This window comes from Kogia breviceps, chromosome 11, assembly GCF_026419965.1.
Source record: "Kogia breviceps isolate mKogBre1 chromosome 11, mKogBre1 haplotype 1, whole genome shotgun sequence".
Taxonomy (NCBI): domain Eukaryota; kingdom Metazoa; phylum Chordata; class Mammalia; order Artiodactyla; family Physeteridae; genus Kogia; species Kogia breviceps.
Genome location: NC_081320.1, coordinates 2467585 through 2495087, shown reverse-complemented (window position 1 = coordinate 2495087; position 27503 = coordinate 2467585). Strand labels below are relative to the sequence as shown.

The following is a 27503-nucleotide window of genomic DNA, read 5'->3' as shown; positions in this document are numbered from 1 at the left end:
GGAAGCGCACCCTCTTCTCTTTCATTTTATTTCTGGCTGCGTGCACGCTTCCTATTCATGGTAACTTGCCGACAGAAGAGGGCTTTCTGGAGAATTCTAAACCCTCTGCGTGACCAGCTGCCCCTCTAGCGGGCCTGTCGCTCTACCGGTATCTCAGCCGGTTTCAAGGCCTTTCCATGTGGGCTCTTACATTTTAAATATGCCGAGACATCTGATGCACGAAACCTCCTGAGGTGTGATTCTGGAACATTCAGAGTCACACCCATTCAGATCATTGTTAACTAGGAGCAGAGTATAGCCAAACCCATGAGATGAATTATCTCCTCTTGTTCAGGGTTCGCCCACAGCCAGGAAAAGAGCAGATGTGTCAGGTGGGCTTTGTGACTTTCCAGAACTCAGAAAATCTGAAGCCAGGTCCCCCCCGAGCACGCGCTGATTCGCTGTGGTTAGATTTCCAAGGACAGGGTTTTGACGGTAAATGGTAGAAACAGAGGGGGCGGGAGGGGAGCCGGGGGTGGGAGAGTCAGCGAGCAGGACAGCATCTCCCGGGACAAATAAGGACAAAAAGAAACCAAATTCATTCGGGATGATAAAGGCTTCAGTTAGAAAGCGAACGCCCTTGGCCTGACCTCTGTTCCAGCCCCGTGAACAGAGGGGCCTCCAGAGGCGCCGGGACCCTGTGGCACAGAGACACACGGCCACAGAGGTGACCTCAGGACATTGTCCTCTGACGAAAAGGCCCAGAGACCAAACCAGAGGTTCCCACGTCTCATTTTCGAGGAGTATCAGGATTGGGGATGTGGGCAGGAAGTGGAGCCTTGGAGAAGGGCGGAAGCCACCCCGGGACGGAGGCTCCAGCGCTGGTCATGAGCCTGGGAGACAGGGGTCCGCAGGCAGAGCCCCTCTCGGGCGGGCGGCCGGGCCTCCTCTCTGTGCCCGCAGTGGCTGGACGGCTGTGGACAAGGGTGTTTGCCCCGCAGAGAGCATTTGGCTGACTTCACACACTTTGTTGGGAGTGCTGGGTGCGTGTGCGGTGATCACCGAGGATTCAGGTCCTTCTCTGGCCCTTGGCGTGGGCACTCCCCTTCAATCAGAGACACAAACCGCCTGAGCAGAGAGGTCTGGGAAGTGAAGGCCGTCCTCATGCAGTGGGGGCCCCTGTGTCTGTGCTCCACCCCTTCCCAGCCCGCGTGTTCTGTCCCCTCCCCCACACTTGCAGGGCACATGGAAAAACAGAGCCTCAGGGAGCAACCCTCGGAGATGCAGAAAAGCATCGTGTCTACGTCAGCCTGTCAGACCCTGCTCATTCCGTCACTTGAGGTCCCCAAGAAGAGGGTCAAAGATAAAGAGAAATACAGGGTGTTGAGGGAAAGGGTGATGACGTAAAGACGGGAAAAAGTGTCTTCAGAGACGGCAACCAGGGAAACGATCACACGCAGGACAGGCTGGCTACTGGGTCAGAGAAAGCCGCAGAGAAACATGGAGAAGATAATGTGTCAAAAAATTAGAGGAAAATCACATAACTGTAGCCAAGTGAATGACGCATTAGAGATATAGTGAAAACTACCGCATAGGTCGAAACTTTGTGAATTATCTAAAATTTAAAACAACTTGAAATGTTTTAAAGCTATTTCCTTATAGTTTGGAAATGTTTAGAGCTTTAAAAATATTTCCGAACCCTACCAAGGGAGGCCATAACCAAATTTCCAACCCAGATGACATTTTTGAAACAGACTGTGAAAGCAGTTTTTTTAAAAGGAAATAGAATGCCTTTCATGTCTGACATAAAATTTCCATATGTTTTAGCAATAATGTAATACTACATCCTTTGAAATGTGCAGGGATTCAGGAGTTTTAAATAAATGTATAACTTTTTGGAAAACGATATTTTGATGGTTCATCTTCAATCCTTTTTTTTTTTTTTTTTTTTTGCGGTACGCGGGCCTCTCACCGTTGCGGCCTCTCCCGTTTCGGAGCACAGGCTCCGGACGCGCAGGCTCAGCCGCCATGGCTCACGGGCCCAGCCGCTCCGCGGCACGTGGGATCCTCCCGGACCGGGGCACGAACCCGCGTCCCCCGCATCGGCAGGCGGACCCCCAGCCACCGCGCCACCAGGGAAGCCCCCGTCTTCAATCTTTAAGTTGACCTGTCGGCCGTAAAGATGGGCTCTTCTGCTTGTCCGGGTTTGACATCTCTGGGAACTTACAGGGGTGAGTCCTGCTTTGGCCACTTGCTGATCCACAAACACTGGAGAGCAAGAAGCTCAAACAGCCTTAACCACTCCCGTAAATACGCAGTGGCATTTGGACAAGTGATTTCAGGTCTTCAACCCTAGAGCTGGGGTGTGCCCTGGGAACACAACTCGACGATATGGTTTTGGAATGTGACACATTGCTGCCTCGTCTTTGTGGATTTGCTTCTCAGGCAAGTACGTTAAAGAAAGGAGAGTAGAAATCAAGATTGGACCAACAGTTGTTTCTTCTTTTTGATTTTTATTGGAGTAGAGTTGCTTTACAATGTTGTGTTAGTTTCTGCTGTACAGCCAAGTGAATCAGTTATCCATATACATATAACCACTCTTTTTTAGATTCTTTTCCCATAGAGGCCATTACAGACTATTGAGTAGAGTTCCCTGTGCTACACTGCAGGTCCTCATTAGTTATCTATTTTATATATAGTCGTGTGTATGTGTCAATCCCAATCTCCCAATTTATCCCTCCCCACCCCCTTACACTCTGGTAACCATAAGTTCGTTTTCTACATTTGTAACTCTATTTCTGTTTCGTAGATAAGTTCACTTGTACCCTTTTTTTAGATTCCACATATAAGTGATATCATATGATATTCGTCTTTCTCTGTCTGACTTGCTTCACTCAGTATGACAGTCTCTAGTTGGGGTTTGTAATGCTGTACGTGGGGCATCAAAAGCTGTGCGGGAACCACAAAATTCTTTGCTATGTAGGATGTCCTTTGGACAAACGGTTATTCTTTAGCTGGTCAAATTCTCCTAATTCCGGGAACCCCAGGTAGAGCACGTACGGAAGACGACAGGGGTGGACTTACAGAGATGGAGGTGCCCTGTGTAAGCCTCTCTGAGCTTTCCCACGTGGTGGACGCGGCCACGGGGGCTCCCGCCTTCCCCTGCTGGCTTCGTCTTCTACCCCAGATTGCTCAGCTCTCATAGGTCTTTAGCCAACAACTACTTCTTCTTCAATTAGCACTTCCAGGCGCTAATGCAGCCCTCGGGCATGAGGGCTCCCAATTTTTGCTCAGGACCCTGCAGGGGTTGTATAAGCCAGACACTGAGATGTCGCAAATCATGGTTTACATCTTCCCATATTATTTGCAAATATATAAACTTAACATAACTCTCTCCCAGCGGTGAGCAAGGCATCTCAGAGCCATCTCAGATTTCTAGGTCAACCTTCAGACCGTGACAGCCTTGCCCTTGGACGTGGGCAGGAAGGCTGGGCTGGGCTTTCTATGAAGAGGGTCTGCTTTTTGCTGCTTTTGTTCTGGGGCCTGACAACACAGCTGCCCGATGCCAGTGTTTAATAACTTTTCACACTGCTGACCTGGGGGCTCCTGGCCGGTCTAACCCGCTCAGCACCCTTTCTTACACCACCACGTTGTTAATCGTCCTGACACGTCGCAGACTCTCAATCTGGCCTTGAAAGCCCCAGTTCCAGGCCCGAGAACCCACTGTTCTCTCTGATACGCTCTGTCATTAATTCCACAGGCATTTTCCGAGGGCCTCCTACCTACCTGCACCGGCCCCTTCTGACGAGGCGCAGCACCCGCCCACGGGGACCCTTAACCTGACGCCACAGGCTGCGTGGAAAGGTCACACGTGGGAGTGGGAAGGGTGGAGGGCCACGGGCCTGGGCCCCATGTCACCTACCTCGGTGACTCCCTTTCACCCACGGACCGAACCCACATTTTTTTTTCCATATTTATTTATTTGGTTGCACCAGGTCTGCGATGAGGCAGGAGGGCTCCTTAGTTGTGACACGCATGGGGGATCTAGTTCCCTGACCCGGGATCGACCCCGGGCCCCTTGCATTGGGAGTGCGGAGTCTTCTCCACTGCGCCACCAGGGAAGTCCCTGAGCCCATGTTCTCGTCTCAGTTCCCGGCCTTTCAAAGCCATCAGGGCAACAGTGCTGCTTACAGATGGGAAAGGGTCATAATGTCATAATGTCATTAGTCATAACGTCGGGCAGAGGCAAGTCACAGCCTAGGAAACCCACGCGAGGCTCCTCGGACAGGGTCCTTGCCTGCCACTATACACTCCCACGTGGGGACGGCTGGGCCGAGCGCATTGACCAAGGATGCGGGCCGATGTCCAGGGAGGGCGGACCGCCTGCGTTTGGACCAGCTCTCCGATCTATGAATGTCAGGTTATCTCCTCGACAAACCACGAAGCCCATGTGGGGTGCCTTACGGGAAGCCCAGGGGGCTGCGAAACAGCCTGGGGAGACACCAGCCCAGGCCCCGCCCTGCTCCCTCCGCACTGCAGGAGAGGCCCGGCCCAGGGGGGCTAAAGCTGGCTGGGGACAAAAGGGGCCAGAAGGGGCCCCAGGAGTGGCTGAGCGGCAAATGCCCTCCGGGCGCTGCTCCTGCCTCTGGGCTCCTGGTCGCTCCTCTCTGGCCCAGCCCTGCCCGAGGCCACATCCTCAACCACGCCGCCGCCTCCGTTACATGTTTGTGCCCAGAAGGAAAGACACGTCAGAAAGCAAAGCGACGCCCGCTGTGTGACCAGCACCAGTGTCTAGACGGGCGGCTTCCTGGGGAAGACTGGTCAAAGGGAGGCAGACGGCCCTGCCGGCAGTGACTTACGTTTAAGGTTGGGGGGTGCACGCACAGGGGGCACCCGGTTATCCTCTGTACTGGGTTTGTGTCTTAAACGTCCACGATCAATGCACTTTTTTTATACACTTGAAACTAACACAACATTGTAAATCAACCATAGTCCAATGAAAATTTAAAAAACTACAATCGATGTCCTTTGAAGGAGGCGCCACTTTTGCCTTCTTGCCCCTCTAGACGGCAGTCCTGCTCTTGCTTCCTCTTTGCTTCAGGGAGCTCGCCCCTTCCTCCTGAGCTGAGCTGACTCAGCCCCTGCTGGGTGTGCCTTGCGTTTTCTGCTTATGCCGTGTCTACCCTGGACCCCAAAAATACTCTTTGAGGAAAGCAGAGAAAACAACAGCTCACGTGTCTTCCACTCTGTTCTGAGCTTGTCTGGAAAGGTTGCCTTACAGCCAAGCCCTTCCACCGGTTACAGTCACAAAACTGCAGCAGCCTGGTTTTTTTTTTTTGTTTTTATTTATTTAATTTTTGGCTGCGTTGGGTCTTCGTTGCTGTGCATGGGCTTTCTCTAGTTGTGGCGAGTGGGGGCCACTTTTCATTGACGTGCAAGGGCTTCTCATGGAGGTGGCTTCTCTTGTTGCAGAGCACGGGCTCTAGGCATGCGGGCTTCGGTAGTTGTGGCACGCAGGCTCAGTAGTTGTGGCTTACGGGCTCTAGAGCGTAGCCTCAGTAGTTGTGGCGCACGGGCTTAGTGGCTCCGCGGCATGTGGGATCTTCTCGGACCAGGGCTCGAATCCGTGTCCCCTGCATTGGCAGGCGGATTCTTAACCACGGTGCCACCAGGGAAGTCCCCAGCAGCCCATTTAAGAAAACTGCTGGGGGGTCAGGCTTCCCACTGTCCAGGCTGGAATCTGCCTTGGGATATGTCTGGGCTTGTTTGCTGTCTGGTTCACATGGCAGACCTTTCATTTCTTGATTAGCATCTAGATCATTTTCATGTCCATACTATTCCTGAGGGGCAGCAAAACACCCACACGGCACCCTCACTGATCACAGAGGAATATGCCAGGTAGGTGGGCTTTGCTGCTTCATCCGCCTGAAGTTTCTGGGCTTTAGCTTCACATCGTATCCGGCTGATATCTTCAGGGGCCATTACGACAGTGTAAAAGTTTACGTCCTCCCTGCTTTAACTGCTCCAAGCCCAGCAGACACCAAGGTACCATTTGGATTGCGTTTTCTTTAAGGCTCCTCTTAGCTCAGACTGATGTAACAAAATACCGCAGACCAGATGGCTTAAACTACAGACGATGATTTCTCACAGTTCTGGAGGCTGAGTCCCAGATCAAGGTGCTGGAGGGTTTTGCTTCTGGTGAGAGCTCTCTTCCTGGTTTGCACAGGACTGTTGGCTGTGTCCTCCTGTGGCAGAGAGAGGGAGACAGCGAGCTCTGTGCTGTCTCTTCCTGTAAGGGCACTAATCCCATCATGGGGGCCACACCCCTGCAACTTCATCCAACTCCAGTTACCTCTCAGAGGCTCCATCTCCAACTATCACCCCACTGGGAATTAGTGTTGTAACACATGAATTTTGGGGAGACCCAATTCAACCCACAGCAAGGCACAGACCACCTTGGAGTTTTACAATTTCACTTTGCAGGGCTTCACCTTTAACTCAGCCAATCACAGCGTCCACGTCGAGCTGGTTTCTTTTGCCCCTTGGAGGAGGGATCCAGGCCTTTCCACGCCTGGTGCTGTCCATGCAAGGAGATTACTGAGTGCAACCATGTCCAGAATCCACGATGGCCTTTCCTCCTGCTGCTGGGTAGCCCTGCTGCGGGCATGCCTTCATGCTAGGACATGGTCAGAGCAGTCCTCTGAGGCCCGTCTGCCCCAGGTCCCGGGAGTGACAAGTGAGGCCGAGGCCCCCAGACCCACTGGGGCTGCTGACCGCCCGCTCCCTGGGACCCACCCTCAGTCGCGGTCCCGCACCTTCCCAGCGAGAGTCCACACCTGAGGTGCTCAGCGTGGGGTGCCGGGCAGTCCTGTTCCCTCACCCGGGTTTGGAACGTCTCCAAAGTGCCTCCCCGCCCCTGAGCTCCCTGAGGGGTGGCTGAGGCCTCTGCTGCAGCATCCGCTCTGCCCTGTCCCACCCTCACGCCTCACGGACACCGTGCCCCACGGAGCTCCCCACGGAATCTGAGTCTCGGGGTCTGTCTCCAGGGATCTGGACCCGTGACAACCTCTGTGTACCGCACGGCCTTCCCCTAAGCCCCTCGGTCACAAGCACACCTTCCACGGCCAAAGGCGAGAGATTGAAAGAGCGAAACCAGACTTCTCTCTGGCCAACAAGGCCACGACATGAAACATAACTTGAGCTCAATTTGAAGACATTTGACATTTGAGATGGAAAGAGCTATTTGGGCTGAGATGGCAGGTTGAACCCACACTTTTTTTTTTTTTTTTTTTACGGTACGCGGGCCTCTCACCGCTGTGGCCTCTCCCGCCGTGGAGCACAGGCTCCAGACACGCAGGCTCAGCGGCCATGGCTCACGGGCCCAGCCGCTCCACGGCGTGCGAGATCCTCCCGGACCGGGGCACGAACCCGTGTCCCCTGCATCGGCAGGCGGACTCTCAACCAGTGCGCCACCAGGGAAGCCCCCTGAACCCACACTTTTTATCTCCCCTCCTTTCAGGGACACCGGTAGCACTATAGGAGAAGAATAAGCAATATATAAATGTAAAATTAATGAGGAGAATCACTAACAGATAGGATGCTTCAACAAAGCACTGGGAGAAGGGAAGCAGAGGTGGGTGGCAGGGGGCGGAGAGTGGGAACAGCAGGCGGCCTGTACCCGAGAGGGTCTGGGGTGGGGAGGGCAGCAGGGGGCCCTGGGGACCAGGCCGCTCGGCCGTGAACCTACCCCAGGACACAGCCCAACACCTGAGACAGCCTCCAGGCTGTGAGGGGGTCTGTTCACCCGCTGCCCCTTTTCATTACAAATTTCCAGTGCTACGTACCTTTCATTTTAAACCGTATGCATGTTTTCTAGTTAAATAATAATGAAACGGCGACAAGAATGTGAAGAGAATCCCTTTTCACTTCTTCCTGCCCCCCTTGTGGTCAGAGGAGACCTCAAGGAGGGGATAGAGAAGCTGGGGCCACGTCGTCTCCGCTGCTGGACTCTCCCTCATGGCCTGCCTGACCCTTCAGACAGCTCTGCGGGACCCCAGGGCTCCAGGGACCAGAGTTTGAGAACCACGGCATAAACTAAGGCCTAGAGACTGTATCTGCGTTTAGGCGGTTGTGTCCCCTTTCAGGGGGACGTGGTTACTGTTTCTCACCCTGCCAGGTTCTGTGCGTGAGTCGAATCCCAGCAGCCCTCTAATCAATGGCTCATCTAAACCCAGAGGCTTTAGGGACCCAAGTTAAGAAGAAAAGCACATCCTAAAACAGTTCACAGATGGCGAGGCTTGAGATGCTCCTGGGGTTTACGAAGGTCGCGAGAATCCTTCAAAACGAGTGAAACGCAGAAGCCCTGGCCGCGCTCCAGGACGCCGCGGGTGGGATTTTCTGATCCAAGCATCCCGTGCTCCGTGGGGAGCTGCCGGGGGGAAGGAGCTGGTAAGGAAACAGCACCTCACAGGACGAAGGCGTTTTAAAGAGGTTAAAATGGCGATAAGGAGGCGGGAGGGATTGGGGGTGAGCCAATTTACTGATGACCTGGCACAGTCAGGGAAACTGGGGGCTGAGAGCAGCATGTCTGTCTGTCGTCGTGGAGCGGGTGTGGAGGACGCGGGCACAGTCCCTACTGAGTTTTGCAGGCAGTGATATGCAGAGAGCACGTGTAGGGACACCAGAGGGCGGGGGGATGCCACACGACGTTCAGTGCACAGAGAAATCCACTCCCTGGGCGCAGCAGACGGCACCTCAGGTCAGTGTAACCCGCGACTTTCACTGCATTATTCGAAAGAAACCATCAAGGTCTGATGACGCAAGGGGCCAGTGACCTTTTGTGGGCAGCAGGCCTCAGTGAACCAGGGCCTCACTTTGGTGACAACTCAGCCTCTGAAGCCGGGCAGCCTCCAGAACCCCGCGCGGGGCACGGGGTAGCGTGGATTTCTCTTGGGGCCCCGCCCCCCAGAGAGCTCAGCCTGGCGGGTGGTCTCCTGGTCTCCGAGGGGGGAGGGGAAGCAGACTCCCGGGCCTGGGTGTCCTCGCTAGTAAGTGACAGCAGCAGACGCGGGGACCAGGATGCCCTCCTGCCGCAGGACCCTGTTCTCCAGGAGACGCTGCTCCCGGTCTCGGGCAATCTGTGCTTTAGCAGCCCTTCGGGTGACTCTGGCGCCCACCCAAGTGGAGAATCCACACGGCGCCCCCCGAACGACTAACGCAGGATTGCAGGGTAGGTGAGGGAGGCGTGGCTGTGTTCAAGGTTCCCAAGGTGGATCTAGTTCAGGCGAGAAGCTCCTGGCTGTGCCCTGAAATGAAAGAGGATTAAGGGGAATCACCAGGGGAAGGAGGGGAAACAGGAAGTTGTCTGAAAGGTACCCAGGGTTTTTTTCTAAGCAGATGAGCTGAGAAGAGAGACAGGACGCACCACCGGAAGAAGACCTATTACTCACGGTTCCCAAGGGGGTGGGGACCACACAGGGCCCAGAGGAAGCACAGGGGACGGGGGGCTGGAGGTGGAAAAGCCGGGGGAGGGCATGGGCCAGAGCCTTTGTTGTGGTTTTCCTGGTAAGAATTGGGTGAGGCAGGCTGCGTAAGCTCAGGATTGCAGAGTCTGAATAATGTCAGGGGGCTCTGGGCCGCAGGGGTGGTCCCTGGTTATCTGGGACCCTGGGGGGCTTCAAGGCAGGGGACACATTGGCCTGGGGTGAGAGGAGGCAGTTGGATGGTGGCCTCCAGGCTGGTGGGTTGCACATCAGACGTTTGCTTCTCTAGGAAATAACAGCCTGGGAGGGGCAGCCCCTTCCCAGCTCTGAGAGGTCCTGAGATGTCAAAGCATTATCAAATATAAAAAATTAAAACGCTAATCCACACAGAAGACAAGCCAGACAGACCCAGGCTGGCTCTTTTTTTGTTGTTGTTTTTTTCCTGATAAATTTATTTATTTTATTTATTTATTTTTGGCTGCATTGTGTCTTCGTTGCTGCATGTTGGCTTCCTCTAGTTGCGGCGAGCAGGGGCTACTCTTCGTTGTGGTGCGTGAGCTTCTCATTGCTGTGGCTTCTCTTGTTGCGGAGCACGGGCCCTAGGCAAGTGGGCTTCAGTAGTTGTGGCACGCGCGCTCAGTAGTTGTGGCGCACGGGCTTCGTTGCTCCGCGGCATGTGGGATCCTCCCAGACCGGGACACAAACCCGCGTCCCCTGCGTCGGCAGGCGGACTCTCAACCGCCGCGCCACCAGGGAGGCCCTCAGTAAATGATTTTTAACTGCATTAGACTGAAACTCAGACCATTTAGACACTGTTCTGCTTAGGAAGGGGATTTAAATTGAGGGGCAACATTAGAGAAAGCTTCTGTCCCCCTTCATCTTTAGGGTGTGCGTGTGTCTGTATGTGTGTCAGACGGTTACAGCAAAAACAGAACAGATGCTACAGAAGCCATGGGACGAAATGCACAAAGAGGGCTGAGCCCACCTTTTCCCAGAAACACGGTCTCACAGACCCCGCAGGCCTGACTTCTGGAGCCACTGTGGCGTCTGACAGACCGTGTGGCCTGCAGCGTGTCCCCGAATCCACCTCTGTGTCGACGTCGTCTTTAAAAAGCCGTTCTGGGAAAAGGTAGGCTGCATCTGAGCTGCTTGGGCTTGGGGATTAAGACAAGAATTGTCTGAAGCCATAGCTATTTGAAAAAAAAAAATCTCCTTATTGAGCGGATGCTGTTAACTTCGCTTGGGAGGCGTGTGTTGGTTTCTACTATAGCTGCTAGATCAAGTGGCCCCAGACTTGGAGGTCTGGAACAGCACACCTCATTGCTCCCCTGCAGTCCACAGGTGAGCAGTCTGCGTGCGTCTCTCGGGCTAAGAGCAGGGTGTGGGCACTTTCTCCCGGAGGCTCCAGGGGAGAACCCATCCCCTACCTTTTCTGGCTTTCAGAGGCCACACGCCTGCTCGCTTCACGGCCCCTCCTCCACCGGCATGGCCAGGGACGGGTGGCCGAGGCCAAGATCCGGCCGTGTCCTTCCCCCGACATGTCCCCCTCTGACTCTGACTTCCGCCCCCTGTCCCTTCTCGGGACTCGTGTGATTATGTTGGACTCAAGCAGGGCTGTCCCGCACCTCAGTGTCTTTAGGTGACTCGTACCTGCAAGGCTCCTTATGCCACGTAAGGTGCAAACTCACAGGGAATTAGGACGTGGGTATCTTTGGGGGTGGGCGGGGTGTCATTCTGCCTTCTCGGAATAGACACACAAGCGCGTGTGTGCACACGCGTCCCAGGTTCGTGGGGAGCCCACCTGGCTGACCGGACGGGGGTGCAGGCGGGCTGCCAGATCCCTGGCGGGTACTCGGTCCGGAGCGCGCGGTGATTCGTGGGGAAGAAGCCCGGGGCGGCGACCGAGGGTGACGCAAACGTGCTGATTCTGGTCCACGCACACTCCTGTGCACGGGAACAGAGACCTTCTTTTTTTTTTTTTTTTTTTTTTTTGCGGTACGCGGGCCTCTCACTGCTGTGGCCTCTCCCGATGCGGAGCACAGGCTCCGGACGCGCAGGCTCAGCGGCCACGGCTCACGGGCTTAGTTGCTCCGCGGCACGTGGGATCTTCCCGGACCAGGGCACGAACCCGTGACCCCTGCATCGGCAGGCGGACTCTCAACCACTGCGCCACCAGGGAAGCCCCAGAGACCTTCTTCTGAGCCTGGGCGGCCTTCCATTCACGGTGCTCACCCATGGGAGTCAGGAAGGGGCTCAGGAACGCCCTCACGGAGCGCTCCATCCTTAGGCACCATCTGAAGCCCACGGGTCGAAAAGCACTGGAGCCCCGAGGGGCGGTGAGGCCAGCCTCACAGCCTGATGGGGAAAACCGAGGCCCAGGGCCAGGAGAGGGCTGTTCTGAGAGCCTGGGTTGAAAGGGAGGGCCTGCCGGAGGGTGGGCCGGCCGAGGGCTGCCGTGCACGGAGAAGCTGCAGGAGCATCTGTCCCGAAGAGCAAGGGATGAAAGTGCGTCTTCCCGTGGGTGGCGTCTTGGTGTGTTGCCTCGTGCCCCGTATCCCCGTAGGGTGCCCCGTTGGCTTCCGTCTGCAGCACCTGCCTTGCTCTTCCCGAGGGGGGGCCAGGCCCGTCCTTGTTGAGCCGGAAGGCCGCCCCCAGGGGCCGGAAGGCCGAGGTCGTGCGCTCTGTGTGGTGCTGAGCCAGCCGCCCAGGACATCCTCCCGTCTCAGCCGCGTGTCCCCCCGCCCAGTGTCCCTGCCACCCTGTAGCTCTGCACTCAAACCGCCGTTCGTTCGACCTGCTTTCCTTCAGGTTAGCTTTGCCTTCTCGGGGCGGCGCATTTAATGTCCAGGAGGAGAAAAGTTAGAACCAACCACAGCGCCTGAATGTGAAGGCGACAGCTGGAGAAGGAGGTGGGCCCCTGTCGCTTTGCCGTCGGCCAGGCGCCTGCCCCGCACACCCACCCATTCAGTCCCTTCCCCAGCCCCGTGCCCCCGTGTTGCTACTCCTAGTCTACGGACGAGAACTCACGCTCACGAGGCCCCAGCGCACGTGAGGCTTCTTTCCCGGTTCTGTCCCAGCCCCTCCGTGGAGGTGAGCCTGCCCACCGCTCTTCTCGGACAGTCTGTGATTTGACAGTCCAAGGACTCCCTCTCGCTCTGGACAGGCCAGGATGAGGCCCAGCAGGCGTTAACAGACTCAGGGCTCACCGGATCCCGGGACAGGCCGTCTTGCCTTGGAGCCTGAAAAACTCCTGCAGAAAATGCAAACTGAACCCAGTGCTTCGCATACACACCGTGCGTGGCCCCAGTAAGCGCTTTTTACTATTTGAATGTTATTCAAATAAAGGATTAGGAACCATCCGGCAGCTTACATTACCATCTCCCCACGCAGAAACAAAAAAAGATCCAGTGTTTAGGACAAGGGATTTGTTATTTGACCGTAAAGAAGAAAGGCCTCTTTCACTTTTAATGTAAAATAATGGAAACTCAGGTGTGAATAGCACGGAAGAAGGTGTACTCTGAGTAGCTAAGGTCTACAAAATAAACACAAACGGAGGGCATTTTACTGTCATTTGTTTATATGTAAACCCCTTCCACCAGTGTCATTTGTTTATATGTAAACCCCTTCCACCAGAACGAGAGGCCCCAGAGGGGCAGGGTTCGTTCCCTGAAGGCTCAGCCAGTGTTCGGGAACCACAGGATGACTGTCTGTGTTCCTACAGCACAGCAGGTGTTTGTTAGATGCTTACTGAAGAGATGAACTCACTAGGATTCTTGGAACAGCTGCCTTCAAAGTAGTTAGGTTAATTATGGTGTCACTTTTCAAATAAAAATATCTGGGGGTACCCTTGTATAAGACGAACTCAACTTTCCATTTTAACAATAAGGCCAATTATTTAACTAAAGAAATTTTGGATCTGTTGAGAGTCTCATCATTCATTTGAATGAGAAGTAACAATAGAGGCCTTACTTTATTCACTGGAGTTCGGACATCGGGAAGGAAGAGGACAGTGGTTCCTGCTTTCCAGGACCTTCTATTCCCACCACCGATAGAGACCTGAGGTCAGGCTCCCTGAGGCTGTTGCAGTTTAACTGCCAACAAATAAAGGTGTAGGTGGCCAGGCTGATGTGCATGTTTTTTTAAAAAAATATTTATTTATTTATCAGTTTTTAAGATTATTATTTGGTTGCGCCGGGTCTTAGATGCAGCAGGTGGCCTCCTTAGTTGTGGCATGTGAACTCTTAGTTGCGGCATGCATGTGGGATCTAGTTCCCTGACCAGGGATCGAACCTGGGCCCCCTGCATTGGGAGTGCGGAGTCTTAACCACTGCGTCACCAGGGAAGTCCCTGATGTGCGTGTTTATATGTCCTTTTCCAACAATTAGTATATGAAATGGTTCAAAAGAAAAGAACAAATGCCAAACACATGCACTAAAAATGTATGGAAATTTCCCACAATTTCATGTGAAGGCCCTAAAATGTGCAGATACCAGGACCCGGCTTCTATCCTTATCCATGAACAGGAACCACTATGGTTGGGTGGAAGGGGCCAAGATGGACCTGGTGCCTCTGCCCTCCCGTACTTTCAGGATGAGTATCAGTCAAGATCCTTTGGTTAGAACCAGTAGAAACTCACTCTGGCTATTTCAGGCAGAAAAGAAATCCGGCGGAAAGACGGGAGGTAGCTGATAATCGGGGAAGAAGCTGAAAGGACATAACTCAGAGCAACATGGGGCTCTAGAGCGTGGCAACCAGAGGACCATCTCCTGCAGGTGCCGCTGTCCAGGCAAATCAGCTTCAACCATTTCCACGAGTCACTCAGCTCAAGAGTCACGTCCCCAGGGAGGAGATTCTTGTTGGTCTGGCTCAGGTGGTATGTCCATCCCTTGGTCCTAAGAGACCAGGATCATTGATTGAAACGCCACCAAGAGTGCTCACTGTGGAGGAAGGGGGAGTTTCTCCAGAAAAACTAAGGGATGTGATCAGAAAAAAAGAAGGGAGGAGGGTGAAAGAGCACAAGCCTACCACAGCGGGCAGAGCTTCGCTTCACCCTGGTGCCTAGAAAAACGGCAACGCTGGGGCGGAGCATTTGAAACACACTGGGTCGCGTTGTTGGTGGATCCGGATTCAGGAATTCGTCTGTTCACTAGAGCGTGTCTGCAACCGCCAGATCAGACCTCCTGGTGCTTCCGCGTCCTTCACAGACGTGAACAGGGGGCACGTTTGTGGTGCCCACGGCGCGCACGATTCCAGCTGGGGTGGCCCAAGGTGACGCTCTGTCTTCTTGGTTCGGCTCCAAGACCAGAAACAAGTGTCCTTTTTCCAGCCTACTCAGTACCACTAAGCATCTTGCACTTTTGTGCTTTTCGTTGGTGACTTCAGGTTTAAAATGGCCCTTGTGTGTTATGCTGAAGCCCTAGAACAAGGAGGTTGTGAGGTACCTGATGGAGAAAATGTGCGTGTTGAGTGAGCTTTGTTTAGGCATGAGTTATGGTGCTGTTGGCTGTGAGTTCAATGTCAGTCGATCAACAATATACGTGAAATAAGGTGTCTTTAAACAGAAACACACAAGAAACGAGGTTATGTATCGATCAGGTGACCAGACGCTCCCAGGAACTGCATCTTGTCTTTCTCCTGGGAGCAGTGTTTCAGCTCTCACTAATTCAGTGTTTGGGGCGACTTTCTAGATAGAAACTACTGTGTATTACAAGACTAGGCTGTACGCGTGTTTAGGTGATTGGTCTTAATTTCTTTGGACTTAATTGGACTTAATTTCTACACTACACTTCTCTCAGATCTCTGGCGATTTCATTTCACTTCCAGCTAGCCATTTTCTCACAATTCTTGCATATTTATGAGTTGAGTGTCATTTAATCGTGTGCCATCCTGACATCTTGAGCTTCTCATCCCAGTGTAGGGAGGGGAGGAAAGATTGGGAGACAGGCAATACCGAAAGAGACATCAAGAGCCTTCCTAGCAGGTTCAAGAGACAACAGTCTTTTCCCATTTAAGGAAAGCAATCGGCTCAGCTCAGACAAATGCTGCATTTCCCTTGCAAATAAGGCTCATCACCTGCTTCTCTTATGCTTTCCCTCTTGGCTGGAGGGAGCTTCTTTCTTACAGCTCTGTGACCTCGTAGAAAACTGTCTCAGCCCTGAATTACGTTCTCATGTACGGAGGCCACGTTGAATTAGGAAGTGGGCCACGAGGTTGTGTGTGAACACGTACCCTGGAAGGAGCTGTCTGGTCCTGTGAGATTTCGCTCACCTAAACATGTACCCTGGATTTACAGAAAATATTCTTTTAACATATTTGATTTACCTTCAATATTAAACTTATTGACCGGCTTATCATTATTAAGAAAGTTTATCAAGTGGCTTGGCTCAAACTAAAATCAGAACCTGAGTCCACGAGTAAAAAAAATCCGAATCCATGGAATTATCTCCTGATGGTACCATGTGACTTGATCATCGACGCTCCGTTCTGGACGGACACCGTTTTACAAAAGACCTCGTTTGCTTACGGGAATTTTTTTTCTGCAACTGCATGGATAGAAAATTTGTTTTAAATTACAATATTTTCAAATTTCAAGCTGTCTCATTCCATAGGCATTCAATATGAAAATAGGTAATGAGAATGTGTTAATAACTTACCAAATAAAGAAGTAATCAATAAACATATAAGATACAAGATCAAACTCACCAGTAAGAAAGTAACATGCAAATTTAAACAAGTTACAGTTGTTCACCTCACCCTTCAAACTGAGAAATATCATTTGTTAAATAGTATTTAGCTAGTGTTTATAGAGGGGCAAGCAAAGAGGCACCCTTAGAAGCTGCCACCTAGTAGTAAACAGGCACGTTCTCCTGACGGGAAAATTGGCAACGTGTGTCAGCACTCTGAATCGTGTACTTCTTCATAAATTTATCCTAAGGAATGTCAACAGCCATTTTAGCTAAAGAGTTATGCACAAGGATATTCAATGAAGCATTGTGGACATAGTGAAAGATTGGGAACACACTGTATGTCCAATAATAAGGGAAAAGTGAATAAATTCTGGTCTCTCCTTAGGATGAAATCGTATGATGCATCTACTAAAACTCATGTTTTGGAACAATGGGAAAGATAATGAAACCACAGTGATCTATTATGTTGCACTCGTCAGACTGGTAAAAATCTAAATGTCTGGCAGCTCCAGTGTGAAACTATGTGAATTCGATGCACTGCTTGTAGAAATAAAGCCGTGGCAACCACTTTGGAGATGAATTTGGCAAGACGTCATCCCCACTTCACCGTGGGGGGGATGTGGTCCCAGGCCCCTGATGGAGGCCTGGTAGTACCAGACCCTACATATACTCTGTTTTCTCCTATACACACCTCTGATAAAATTTAATTGACAAACTAGGTACAGTAAGAGATCAACAGCAGTAACTAATAAAATAGAACAATTAGAACAATATACTGTCATAAAGGTTATGACAGTATGGATGTGCTCTCTCTTTCTCAGAATATCTTATTGTACAAAGTTAATGCCTTTTCCATCTTAACTGAGCCCTTATCATGCACCGTGGCTGTAACTTTTTCAGTTTCAGGTTCGACAGCAAAACCAACACAAATTTCTAATCCTTCTTCACTATTTCACGAATTGAAGATTCATTCTTACTTGATCTTAATAGTAAGTCTTAGCAACCTTAGGATACGATTTTCCCCGGGAAGCCCCAGTTGTGATTTTTATGATTAACATTTGACAGCTCATCCATTTATTCATTTGCTTACTTATTTATCCCAGATGTTAGAGTTTCTGCATGTCATTATGAGACTTCACCAATACCTGTCAAAATTGCAAGCTGGGGCTTCCCTGGTGGCGCAGTGGTTGAGAGTCCGCCTGCAGCTGCAGGGGACACGGGTTCGTGCCCCGGTCCGGGAAGATCCCACGTGCCGCGGAGCGGCTGGGCCCGTGAGCCGTGGCCGCTGCGCCTGCGCGTCCGGAGCCTGTGCTCCACAACGGGAGAGGCCCCAGCGGTGAGAGGCCCGCGTACCACCAAAAAAAAAAAAAAAAAATTGCAAGCTGTCTTGCGGGAGGAGAGCATCAAAGAGCTGCTAGAAAAATAGAGAGAGTGTGAGTGAATCACCTTCCTAGCGCCAAGGGGTGAACCAGAGAGTTAAAGGGAGGAAAGAAGAAGCAAAGAGAAACCTGGGGTAAAATTCCTCCTCAAATGTGAGATGCAAGAGACCCCCAGCCCAGCTCTACTCTCCAGGCTGGCTGGCTGGACCGGACCTCACCCTCCATCCCCTGTAAAACACACAGGCTGGACCCAGGTGCACCAGCTTGTGCGGAAGGCTCCAAGGTCCCCCTGATGTACACGGTGTGTCTGACCCCTCCGGTGGAATAAAAAAGCCACAGGCAAGGTGGCTTTGTTCCCAATCTCGTTTATATCCTTTCTGAAAATTGTTCTTATCTGTTAAGAACTTGTTATCAACGTTGTATAATTTCCTTGAACGTTATCTAAACCAGCGAAATATGAGCACAAAAGGAAAGAAAGTGACTGCTTGAACAAAAAGAAAGTTGAATGCTTTGGAAAGAATCAGCAGCCTGAACCCTCCATAACCCGCAATTAACTTATAATTTACAAGAACAATACATTACAAGCAGGCACAGTCCAGAGTCTTTTATTAAAAGGGCAACCATTAAGATCTTTTCAAAGGGGGTAGAGGTTGATGAAATTCATAACATATGCAAATGACAAGAAGAGCCAGGTCATAAAAGGAGCCTGTATACAGAGCACATAGAAACGTTCACCATAAGTAGCTATCACAGATGTGCAAATTAAAACTAGAATTTACTGTTTCATATAAAATTGGCAGATGAAAAATAAAATAAGACTCAGTGCTACAAAGGATGATGTGAGGGCCACTTTCGTTCTCTCTTGAAATGAATCTGTACTGGAAAAGTTTCCTTAAAAGCACTTGGTTTATATGTATCAAGAACCTTACAAACTGTGAATTCCTTCAAACCGAACGTTCCTGCTTCTAGTAATTTATTCTAAATAATGTGATATATGGTCAAAGATGTATGCACAAAGACATTTATCACAGCGTCGTTACAGCAAAAGAGCTGAAGCCACCTAAACGTGCTAAATTAGGAGAAATACTATATATTTATATTTATATGTGCATATATATGGAAATTACATAGCTGTTGAAGATCAGATACTTGAACAACAGTAAATGATGTGTGGAATTGCTTACTTTATAATGTAAAGAGAAAAAAGAAGCTTACAAAATTATGTGCGCGAAATGATGTCATTTTTTTGGTTAAAAATTACCTACATATTCATATTTATGAATCAAAAAAAAGGAATAAGGAAATACACTAGAATGTTGACTAGGATGTTGAGATTATGTTCCTCTTTTATATTTTTATTTACTTTTCTGATTTTCTGCAGTGAAGATATGTATATCATATAGATCTCATATATACGTTACATTACAAGAAAAATGTTTTATTTTTAAAAAGGCTCTAACAAGAAGCAAAATGTCACACACACACACACATTCCAAAAATAGCCGGGCGATGTTTCCTAACCCCACATGCAGCCCTCGCAGTTTAAAATGACAGGTGTCAGAGAAAAGGCTTGTTTTGGTGACTCTAATCTGGGAGACCACATGACTTCACAAATATTTCCAAAGGTGTTTTTCCAGATGAATTTCACTTTCTACAAAGAAAAACACACGTGACAGGTTTATGGAATAACACATATAAAGCCGATTATTGTATGGTTGGGTAGTTGGATGCTACCTCATATTTCATTGGCACCGAGGTCCTAAATTCCACCAGAGGCTCCACCGCAGACCCCCAAGGCCTCAAGCCTTTTCTTTTTTTTTTTTTTTTTTTTTTTTTTGCGGTATGCGGGCCTCTCACTGTTGTGGCCTCTCCCGTTGCGGAGCACAGGCTCCGGACGCGCAGGCCTAGCGGCCATGGCTCACGGGCTTAGTTGCTCCGCGGCATGTGGGATCTTCCCGGACCAGGGCACGAACCCGTGTCTCCTGCATCGGCAGGCGGATTCTCAACCACTGCGCCACCAGGGAAGCCCAAGCCTTTTCTTTATGAATGACACCTCTGTGTCTGTGGTCCCAAGACTTCAACGAGCAAACCGGAGTAAGAAGAGGCCTCGGCCCGCGCTTCTCAAGGTTAAATCCAGCCCAGGGCTAATGATAACGCCCTCGGGTGATTTGTTTCCACTGAATTCCTGACAAACCCCCAAACAAGAAGGGTACCCAAAAGTACAGATGGATTTGAGAATGTCTGCGAATCCAATAACTGCAAAACTTCATCTGTGAATCTCATAATTAACTTCGTTTCCTATTAAGCAACCAGAGCACACCTGAGTGAGTGATTATTCCCACCAACATCTCTTAATTACGCAGTTTCCTTGCTCAAATTATCCCAGTTTTCCCAAACATCACAGACTGATATATTTGGAATAATCTACACACTAGAGAGCGAGAAATGGGTGAATAGAATACAGACTCTTCTTTAATTCAGAGTTGCAAAGATCACAACTCCTGCTTTTCCACATAGAAAACACATTGTTTTTAGAAATGGAAGTCCCGAAAATGGTTCTTTTATTTTATTAAGTTAAAATATTATCCAAGTAGCATAAGACTCAAAAGTATAATCTTAAAGTAAATTTCCTCTTACAAAATAACCACCCTTTTAAAACAAATGAGAAGAAGTTAGTAAATGTGATTCAATAAAAAGTTAAATTAGATTAAAAAAATGTCTGTTAACAGAACTTGGGGAGGCAACTTGGCTTTCTCTCTGAAGAGGGCATGGCAGTTTTTAGAAAACCACATGTTTATTTGGAGCTAAAAATGGGTCATGGCTGCCAAAAAAAGCTAGTGCAATTTTAAGCTGTACTAATAAGAGTACAGTGTCCTTTGCAAGGGTGATAACTGTCCCACTGTCTGTACACTTCCTGGAGCACGGCCCATCTGGGGCGCTGCAGCCCGCGCTGACCAAGGATGCCTGCCCGCCTGCACGGAGGCCCTGTGTCTGGGCGGGCTTCAGGTCGGGGCTGCACAAGGCTGATGGGAAGTGGGGTGGCTGGTGACGCCTGTCTCCTAGCATCTGAAGAGTTGTCCGGAGAGAGGTGGATTCAATGGAACATGTGGCTTCAAAAGCAGAGCTAAAAACTGAGGATGGAATTGAGAAGGAGGAAGATTTCAGCTCCACGTCAGCAGGCCTTCCAGGGAAGGGGGCTGGTGAGACCCCCACTGAAGGCAGGGTGGGAGCGGATGGGCCTTCAGCACCACAACGTTGAGGTGACCGAACGCTTATCGTACAACAACAAAGGAAATGCAGTGCACGTTGGCAGAGTTTAGTGTTTAATAAGAGACCTTTGCAGGGTGTCGGAAACACTCTCCTCCCTTTGCAAATGGGAGGCCCAGGTGGTTACGGGGGAAATCACACACAGAGGCGGGCCCTTCCTGGTGGCTGAGGCAGTGTCCCTGCACGGGGATGCAGCCTCACGGCTGCTTTATTTTCACTGGAAATGGATACAGTCTGTGTCTCCACCTCAAACGCTGGTGGGGCACTTGCGTTGAATGGAGGATGAACAAATTCCATGAAGTCCCTGATACTTGCAAAGCAATGATGCGACGAGAGGAAAAGGATTCCAGCCCTGAGGTTGAGGAGTTTATCTCTGGTTCAAAAGACGAGAAATTACATCAAGTGAAAACCGTCGCGCTGCAAGGCAGTTTATAGGCGTCAAGTAGTTGGTTTGGATGCCCAAATCTGGGGATTCTGAGGAAGAGAGGCTGGGTAGGAGCAAGGAACGGGTGAGAGGGAGGGTGGTGGCCTCCGTCAGCCCGCTTGCTAGGACCTCCTGTCTTTCCCGTTCAGAGGTCCTGGGGTCAGTTTCACTTGCTCCCGGGGAGGCAGGTAACCCACGGTACGTCGAAGGCTGCATGCGGTATACGTGTGTGGAACTGAGTCACTTTGCTGCACAGCAGATACTGGTACAACATCGTGAATCAACTACGCTTCAATTAAAAGAAAGAATATCTGTACTTTTCCCATTAGTACATCTCTTATAGTCAAAGGCTAAGAAAATATGAAGTAAATAATAAAGTTAAAGCAACATAAAAGAAAAAGAAGAAGGCTGTGCGGGCAGTGCTCACAGCCTCCTCCCCACCACCACCACCCCGGCCCCTTCTCAGAGCGGCTCTGCCGAGAACCCCCGGCAAAGGTCTGGCACTTTTCACCAGGATGTTGGACGGCGTGTCCTGACACCCGGGGGCGTGTGCGCGGGAAAGCCCGTCAGAGGAAGCGCTGAGGCTTGGAGAGTGTGTTCACTTCACCCCAGCTGAGGGCCGGCGAGAGAGGAGTTTGCGGTCGCGATGTCTGAAAAGGGGTGTCTGCAGGATGTGTGTGGGACTTCGGAAACTCGACTTGACAACGTCGACTTTTCCTGGCACAAATGTGGAGCCCCCCCACCCCCCTCCCCCGGTACTCAGTTACCAGACGCAGCCACAGAGAGACTGCTAGTGCATCTTACTCAGTTAGAAGGAGCTTTTTCTTGCTGTCGAGGCCGAGGAGGAAGCAAAGACACTGAAGGCATAGCAGGGAATGACTGATCAGGGCCTGTTAGGTTCCAGCGTTGCCCGGCTTCCCTCTCTCCCTGCATATTTACAAGGAGAGCAGACGGAGTGAACTTGAGACCTCGCAACCTACCTCTCTAAAGCACGTGTTACCTTTTTTCTCTTTTCCGAGTGGAGGGTGCAGTGGCCACCCTCTCCCCACCGCCACCCTTCATCATGAGGGGACGGCAGGAGGACAGCTCCAGGTAAAAGGTTCAGCTGGTTTTTGGAGCAGATGACGCCCCGACTATAAAATAGCTGGGAGCTGGAAGGAAACCCCTGCCAACAAACAAGAACAATCCAGAGGCTCAGAGGAGCAATGTCTCCTCCAGAGCCCCTGCCCGGCAGAGCGCAGGTGTTCTCCAGAAAAAGATGGCAGTTTTAGTTCTGGGAACACATTTTTTAAAGATGGGGGTCTTGTTTACAGCCCCGCTTGTTTCCCACTCGGGACCCCCAAGCCTGAGTCTCTGTCTGTTGCACTGCTTGTGTGCATCCTCTGAGGACACAGCTGCGGTTTATCCCGGGACCGTCAAAACTGCAGTCTCGAGAGGGCCCCGCGCCCGGGGAGAGAGCTCTGTTGAGGTCTGCCGTGCACGCGTTGACTGCTGCAAGGAAAATTAATGATATTTCTGCGACGCCCGGAGAAGGGAAATGGCCATTTTTTGCTGCTCAGAAAGCCCTGCTGTGTGATTTCTCTATTGCAGTCAAATCTGTTCCGCCCCAGGGATGCTGCTTTACCAAGTCTGGGACCGGACAACCAAGAGGCCAAGGGGAGGGGACTGTGTGTGTAAAGCGTCTTTGGGCCACATGCTCGGGCAGAAAGAGCCAACCGGGTTCCGGCGCCCCGGTGAACTGGACGGCAGAGGCCACCTGCTCAAGCCCCAAACGCTCCTGCAAAGTCCATGTGCTTTACTGTCTGGGGTGAGCTGCAGCCTGAGAAAGGGCGGAGGGCCCAGAGAGCAAGGCAGAGCAAAGGCAGCTGCACCCAAAGGAAAAATTCACGAGACGTGGCGCCAGAACCCGGTGCAGAACGGTGCCTGGCGTCCAGCAGATGTTTAACTCAGACAAAATAACGTCGACAGAGAAGGAATAGAGATGCACATTTTTAGAGAAAAACAAACAAAATACCTAGCTGGATGACCCTACGATTCAGCATCCTATCTAGGAGAGGTTTCCTCTTCATGCAGCCCTCCTCGATTTGGGGCACACAGTGTGACCCCGCTGCAGCCCTGGCTCTCCGAGGGCTGAGCTTCCTAAGCTCTGACGGGCCGTCCACATCTAAGGAGCCCTTCGGCAAGACTGTGAGGTGAGGGCCTCTGGAGAGGAGAAGTGACCGAGGATCCCGGTCCTTTCCTGTCTTCCCTGCACTTTTATCCCGAGGTCACCTATCGGGTACGTGTGGCCAAGAGAAGCCACAGCAGAGAGGAGCTGAGGCCTCCCATCCTGCCATCCACATGGCCCCCCAGGGAGTCAGAGGCCGGGCCCCTCCTCTTCCCTCCCAGCTCAGGCAGCGCCCGGAGTGTCTATAGCTCGTTTATCTCCATCATCTGCTTCAGCAGAAGCCGTGGCATCACTTCCGAGCCTCGTTGGAGCCTATCTTGGAAGCAGCAAGCCCGCCAGATGGCTAGCACGGCCAGTCACCCCTTCCGCAGAGCGCACTTGTCACTCTACCCCGCGCCCCCCCCCCCCCCCCGCCTCTTGGCATCGCAGGGACCCACGTCTTTGTAAGTGGCTCTGGAAGAGGAAGAACATTTTCTGAGAAAGCAAAGCTCTGTCCTCACCATGTGTAAAAGCCGGTGGAGAAATCTTATTTGGAGAGGTTGTCTTTCCATCAGACAGCCCTCATTTTTGCCTTGGCTTTAAAATCAGCACCACAGTGTGACGGCTCCCTCACCAATACCACCAGTGTCCGACGAGAGACGTGAGTTAAGGAGATGCCCTGTTGTTCTCGGAGCCGGGGTTCCAGGCCCAGCGCCCTCTCTGGAGCGCCAGTTCCCGGAAGGCAAGGTGGGGTGGAGGACTCTCATTCATCTTTGGATTTCCGTCTTCTAGCACATGCCTGGTGCGCAGGAATAAATAATGGATGAATAAATAATGGGATACTTGAATGACTAGGACGGTTGTTATAAAATAAAGACAGAATCCAAACAGCAGCAGCTGACGCCCTTGCCGATCAAAGAGACAGGAGGCATCACAGCAGCCAATACGCTGCTTTAATTGTGCACCTACTATGTGCGGAGCAGGTTGCCAAAAAATGGCCTTCACCGGGTTCCGCTGCATATTTCGGGCATAAACTTTCCTAAAATAGTTCTGCTGAAGCATTTGGCTCCCCTGGTTCTCACTGTGGCCCGGGAGAGGGTGTCTCTGTCACGTGTGTGAGAATGGGGTCAAGGCGGCCGGGACGGAACCACTGCAAAGCCGCTCATCTGTTAAAGGGTCTACTGTAAGCCTCGGTGGACCAGACGAGACTGCATCTCCTCAGCTCTGAGTTCACCTGATTTTTCATGTGAAATGAGCATTCCCTGCTCTTCTCCCTGGTCCCTTGGGGAGGCGCCTCTGCATCCGCTGCTGTTTTCAGCAGCAGGAGTATAAAGAGATCGATGGTGTGACGGATGTGCCACCGCAAACAGTGCACCATCTGCCGGCACCTTCAGGGCAGCCGGGAGCCCTGACGTCACCCGCCCCACAGCCCTGCGGGAGCACATGGGTCCCTAGGGCGCAGATGATGGATAAAACCTGGGGTGTGTAAGGTGGACAGAAAGGACCTGGCGGCTTTGCTATAGGGGGCAGGGCCTGGGGGAGGGAAGGGGCCGGGGAGGACCCAGAAGGGAGGGTGGGAAGGGAAACTTCATAATCGCTGTAGCTGCAGGCCCACTGAAGGACAAGGCCAGGCGGAAGGGAGCCACACAGTTCTTAGTGAGGGTTCTTTTTGTACCTAAAGAGCAAAAGCACAGGACAAAGGGTATGGTGGCCCTCGGAGGTGTGTGTGGTCCCCGTGGGGTCCCTGTCATCCCAGGAGCCCCTGAAGTTTGCTTAAATGTGCTCAGAGACCATGAAGGGTTGAGACATAATTGGTCTTCCCGTAGCAACAACGGACGGTTGCAATTTTTGAAAACTATTCCTGTGATGGTTTCCATCTTGCCTTTCTTCCTGATGGAGAATGCACACACGATGTGTTAATAAATGCACTGGCCACAGTGTCCGGTAGACTGAGATACAGAGGGCGGGACAGTTGGTGTTATCAACTCTTTACCCATAAAATTCCCAAAGAAAGTCACGCACAGGTGATAATAAGGGATCTCTGGGGATGAAAAAGGACTCCAGTAAGATTTCCTTCCAGGTCAGATGGAAACTGGCCTTAGGGCGGGCTGAGTACTTCATCCCGGGAGCTCAGACTGGAGAAGGGCCCCCAGGGAAGGAAGGGGTCTTACTGGGGGTGGGAGAGAGGGGGCAGCACCCATTACCTCTTCCACGAGGCACGGATGGGACGTAGGGGTCCGGAGGAGGGGGGGTCCGGAACTGCAGGGCAACGGGAGGGCAGGAGGGAGAGGGGTCTTTCTAAGCCTTTGCTACCACAGCCCACCCTGGACCGACCCTAATTCGAGAGTAAGAGCTCATCTTTCATGTGTGGTCGTACATATCAGCTCACTGGCCCTCGAAAGAGCCCGTGTCCGTTATCCTAACTTCGAGACAAGGAAGTGGAGACACAGAGCGGCTGGGCGACCCGTCCACGTCCGAGGGGGCGGGAGCAGGCCTGGCCCCAGAGCCCCTGCTGCCAGGCCGGACCCTGTCATTCCAGGTGGGCCACCGGGAGCAGGTCACCAGGGCTGGCCGTGGCAGCAGAGGAGAGGGAAATGCCCGTGGCCGCCGACTTCTCCCCTCCCTCTTGGCCCTTAGCGGTAAGGAAGCCCCTTGTCAGGGGCCTGTGATGAATTCAAGTGGATACAGTCAGGATCATCTACGAGAGAAGCTTTCGTCGATATTGATCCATGTATTTACAGACCTTTTTTCACGCATGCCAGAGGGGAACCAGGAGTGGAGAGGGGGTGGGCAGCTTATGAAAAAGTGAATAAATCATTGTCTTTATTTAAGCACCTGCCTGCACTGGGCACTTTATCAAGCAAATTACAGAGAGGCTTTGTTAATGAACAGCCAGGAGAGGCCCTCAGCCTTCCTGGCCCCGTTCCCCCTACTGTGAACCTTCACAGGCAGGGAGGCCAGAGCCCCCAGGAGAAGCAGTGACAGCAGGGGGGCCGGGGAGTGCAGGCTCGGGCACTTAGCCCTCAGCCTGCAAATACGCCCTGGAATCACCTCTCCATGTGGGGTTTCATAATCAGCCTGCCCTGCTCCATGGAAGGATTGGGGAGGTGGCGTGTATCTATATGTGGTATCTCTCTATCTATCATCTATTTCTATCCACCTAGTTAGCTATCTAATCTATACATAATATAATCAATCATCTATCGTCATCTCTATCATGTATCTATCATCTATCTATCTATCCATCTACCTACCCATCTTCTATCTATCATCTATCTAGTCTATACATACTATAATCAACCATCGATGTCATCTCTATCATGTGTCTATCATCTATCTCTCATCATTCAAAAATAAAACGTTATCAGAAACAAGACTCCACCGTTAAATTGCAAGATTATACCTGCAGTGATGGAAAGTCACGTGGTGGCTGAGAGGGTATTTTGTTTACGACTGTTTACTTCTTTTTTTTTTTTTTTTTTTTTGCGGTACGCGGGCCTCTCACCGTTGTGGCCTCTCCCGTTGCAGAGCACAGGCTCCGGACGCGCAGGGTCAGCGGCCACGGCTCACGGGCCCAGCCGCTCCGCGGCACGTGGGATCTTCCCGGACTGGGGCACGAACCTGTGTCCCCTGCCTCGGCGGGCGGACTCTCAACCACTGCGCCACCGGGGAAGCCCCTGTTTTGTCTTTTTTAATTCACATTTTTCTGCTGAGATTCTCCATCGTTCACTCATTAAGACCATCTTCTCCTTTGAGTCGCTGGAACATCTTCAGATGAACAGTTTTAAAGTTCAACTCCAGTGTCTGAGCCATTTCAGTTTCTCTTTCTGTTGACTACTTTTGTTCTTGATTACGGTTCACATCTCTCTATTTCTTCATATGTTGAGTAATTTAAAAAACGTTCTGCACTAAACCTTTGTGGAGGATACATTGTAGTGATTCTGTATGCTTTTGCTCTAAAGAGTGTTGGTTTGGTTCTAACAGGCCATAAATTAATGGCTGACCTCCTTGAATTGTTAAGACTTGGTTTTGTGTTCTATTGGGGGAAATCTACTCTGGTTTTTCCTTCATACTAGGGCGACTCCTCCAGCCCTGGGACACAGAACTTACGCCTCAGGCCATGGCCGTCCCCGTGTTTCA

At 51.5% G+C, this 27503-nt stretch overlaps 1 long non-coding RNA gene across 3 annotated transcripts in view; it reads left to right on the top strand.

Annotated features, from left to right (window-relative positions):
• The window catches only part of LOC136792110 (uncharacterized), a 71873-nt gene that overhangs the window by 30100 nt on the left and 14270 nt on the right, over window positions 1-27503 (top strand). For all 3 annotated transcript variants that reach the window (XR_010835315.1, XR_010835314.1, XR_010835313.1), the window contains one exon: window positions 3740-3843. This is a non-coding gene — a long non-coding RNA (uncharacterized lncRNA). The remainder of the gene's footprint in view (window positions 1-3739; window positions 3844-27503) is intronic.